The following is a 4,226-nucleotide window of genomic DNA, read 5'->3' on the forward strand; positions in this document are numbered from 1 at the left end:
GCTCTCAACTGCTTCCAGCCAACCATTCTTAGTCACTGACCTGAGTTTCTGTTTCCACAGAGGATCCGTGTAGTCCGCCCCTGCTGACGCGCCGCTACCACGCTGCTTTCTAAATAAAGCCTGTAAAACTCTTCCAGCTCTGTCTGTCTGAATATTGGATCCAAGGTTTAGAGGCTCTTGACAGAAATAAAAGGTTAGAGTTAGGGTTAACCAACTTCAGTGTCTTTACCCACTCAAGCGTGCATTTTCTTACACTTTTTGGTTTTGCTAATTCAGTATGACTTTTATGAATCAAAACAGTTTTCAGTCTTTCTTTGTGGAATGGAATTTAAAGCAATACAACTTTACATTAATAGAGAGGGGAACGAGCAGATTAATATATGTCATTGGAAGTTTATAACCGAGTATATTATTATAATTTCACTAAGGGCCTCTGTGTGTCTAAGTCAGTCTTGGGCCCCTAGAATCCTTTTTATTTTTTATCCCTGTCTGTTGGTAACCAGGACTGCCACATTTCATGAATAAACATATGAAAGGTAGGTTGAAGGTAGGTTGTGTTTTTTGCCACTGCAGATGATCAAGAAAACAAGATTTCCAAATAAAGTTTGTTGTTGTTGTTTGTTAGCAATTGACATTATATTGTAAAACTTCTTAGAACATAAAGTGATATGGCATAAAAGAGTAATCTATAATACAGTGCCCTGTGCACATGTACAAGCAAGTATTGCACAGTTAACAGACAGTTAACATGATGTAATTCTATCATATGGCACTACCGCCTAATGGTCGTCAGTGTCTTTTAACTGTGTAAACAAAGACTATTCAAATATAAATATTATCTGCACTAAATGGTGTCAAGTAACTGCCCTACGAGAGCTACAAAACAAGCAGCAGTGCTGATTCTTGTGATTTCTTAGTGCTTACTCTGCATTATTAGATAAGCTTAGTTATATTTTCAAGTTTTTTGTGATTTTTATATTAAGTTAATATGGAGCCAGAGTTCAAAGGTAATGTGGAGAATTTTCACAATTTTTTTAAAAGAATCACCCTCTCCACTTAAAAAAAAAATGCACATGCACAATCATATACCTGCTCCCGAGAGGGAACTCCTATTAAATATGTGGGAGAGCATGCACATGCCCATTTCTCCTGGTGCACACTCTGTTAAAAACTTGCTGTTTTCATAGCTCATACAAGCTTACTGTGCCCGAACGTCCACCCTGACCCCTAAATCCCTCAATCACTATATAGAGTGGGTACTTTAAAGTGGACCTTATACCGAACTCAGTTAACTCAGTAACACTGTGCAGTATCCCATAATGCTTTGCGAGGAGAGCTCTTGGTGCAAAGCGTTCTGGGATATATCTGCCCCTTCTAAGGCCTGTCATTTCTTCACATACGCTTTGTAGACACTTTTTCTCTTACCACCCTTGGCCAATTTCAAAGAACCTCAGTGAGAAAGGTGAGCTTCAATGACAGAATGTCAGAAACCATAGCTCACCACAGATATATGCCTGAAAGTGTGCATGCGCAGAAAAGATAGCTAACAGGACAAGCGTGTAGGACGGCCTTACGTAAACATATCATCAAGATGATTGACAAATAGTAGGACCACTTATTTAGATGATCCATCCGGAAATAAAAGATCATCCTCTATACCTTTAAGTGATCTAAAGATATGAAAACTATTTAAGAACCAAATAAACAACAATTCTTTCCTGCATTTCAAAAACTTATAATTACTTCTTTTCTTTTCTAAATAATATACAGCAAACATAAAGCAGGGGATCAAGCTTCTATGTCAGGTGTATGATCAAAGCTTAGACTTCACAGATGAAGTTACATGCTTTCAGCAACTAGAGGGTGCTTTAAGAGACACCCATTACTTTGAGGAGAAATGCCTGGGTGTCACAGGATTTTATTACACCTCTAATGCACACTTCTACACTAATACTATACTTGCACAAATGATCACGTGAGGTAAGATGACTTTAACCACTGCAGCTGGTAATTAGAATGGTGTAAATTGCCTCTATGTTTTGGTAATTTTCTAGCTCCATTAATTAAAAAGATCATCATTGAAATCCTATCTCTTTCCCATCCAAATTTTTAATTTAGATGCAAATTTTTCAGGAAGGAGAAGAAAAGATGAGCAGATGAAAATTCTGACTTTCACAAAGAGAATGCTGAGGATGATGACAAAAAAACAAAAAAAACAATAACTAAGCTGGGGGAAAAAGAGAAGCCCTAAGAGGAATTACATGTTTGATGGATTGTTGTTCATAAAGAAGACTTAGAGTCAAGTGAGAGAGATAGATGAGTCACATGCCTGTAGGCAGCGAAGGACTATGAGGAGACATGGTAAAAAGAGAAACGCAATTTCGAGAAGAGGCGAAACAGAGTGAGAAAACTGAAGAAAAGAAATTATTAGGAAGCAAAGTTGGTGGCAAAAATAACATGTAACATTTGTAAACGGATTTGTATTTCTATCTTTTCTGTTATGCAATGTGATCAGCAGGCTGTAAATGGCAATGACATGAGTGACATGAGAACTACCAGAATAACAAAAATTACAAAAAATTCTCCCCAAATTATTAACAAAAAAATATGACTGGAGCAAGATGTATGATCATATTCTTGCAATATACTGTCTGTCTGTCTTATGATCTCCTAACACTTTGATTTACACCATTCTTTATTTTTTAAGTCATTAGTTTCATGACTGCTCAGCTGCTCAGTGGCGCAAAGAGTGGCACAGCTGCCCTGCAGCAAAAAGGTTCCGGGTCGATTCTTAAACCAGAGTCTTTCTGCATGCAGTTTCTTCCTCCCACAGTCCAAAAACTTGGCTTCTCTAAATTCTCCTTAGGTGTGAGTGTGTGTGTGAATACTTGTTTGTCCTGTTTGTCTCTGTGTTGCCCTGCGATGGACTGGCGACCTGTCCAGGATGTACCCCGCCACTGGCCCACAGACAGCTGGAGATAGGCACCAGCATCGCTTGTACTTTACAATACAGTATTTTATTGTTTCTGTTTTAACTCTTCCCTATTATGTTATTCTTATAAATTTTTCCAAGGCCCACATTTGTGTGACAATTTTGTTTTCAGTAATCTGTTTGATGCTGTAAATTTCCCCATTGTGGGAAAATAAAGAGAATTTCTATTCTATTCTATTCTATTCTATTCAAGGGGTAAAAATATATATTTATAAGTATATATAAGTAGATCTAAACAAAAAAATATAAATATATAAAAATAAAAAATATATCTTCGTTAAGCAACTTGTGCAAAACAGTAATAAATAGACAAAAAATATATCAGATTTACAGTCCCCACACTGAAGATATATTAGAATCTGTCCTTAAATTACAGCCAAACCCATTTACACAGTATGATAAAAACCTTTAGATAAATCAAACATTAACCGCCACATATTTGACTCTATAACCACTTAAAACAACTATTTTCATTAATTTCAGATGGAACTATTCAAATACTTGGATTATATTAAGCTGAACTTCCAATATTCACCATTGTTCGGCGCCAAATACCATTTCCTCTGTTGACGGAGCAGCCGGCTTGCTTGGACTCGCAATGAATCCTGGGATATCAAAGGATCTCTAGGATACACCGGACCTATCCTCCAAGTCGGGCAAAAAGAGAGACGCATTTGCAGGCTACATAAAGAGGAGTCTTGGAATTCGACCAGACCACGGTGCTGCGCTATGACATAATCGGCCTTTGAATCTGGCCTTCGGAGGACGCAGCCCATAAATTCAAACAGAGCCTAAATCTGTTAAAGTGAGCACTTCTCCTTTGCTGAGATAATCCATCCCACCTCATGTAATCCATTTAAACTATGTTTGTAATTACAGCCACTCTTAGAGTGTCTCTTAAGGGTTTGAGTCTCCTCTTTTGATTTTGATTCTGTTACAAAATCATCCTGTCAATGCCTTCTTTATGTAGATAAAAGCTGTTTGTTATTCTTTCTGTTGTAGAGAAAGTATGACAGTAACTAGGTGGCTGAGGCTAATTCTAAGGTTATTGACGCAACAGCTTTGCAATATAAAGTTTTTAGGGAACTGTTGTTGATCATCCCTGCCTTTCTTTTGCTTATAAAATAATTTCAATGTTTTACCTCTTGGTACACCTCAGTGTTTTCAAAATGATTCAAAATACAGCATATTTCACGTTGTTGTGTGTGAGTAAATGAAAGAGCCTGGGGTGCAC

Source organism: Cyprinodon variegatus, unplaced genomic scaffold, assembly GCF_000732505.1.
Source record: "Cyprinodon variegatus isolate N-32 unplaced genomic scaffold, C_variegatus-1.0 Scaffold518, whole genome shotgun sequence".
Classification (NCBI taxonomy): Eukaryota; Metazoa; Chordata; class Actinopteri; order Cyprinodontiformes; family Cyprinodontidae; genus Cyprinodon; species Cyprinodon variegatus.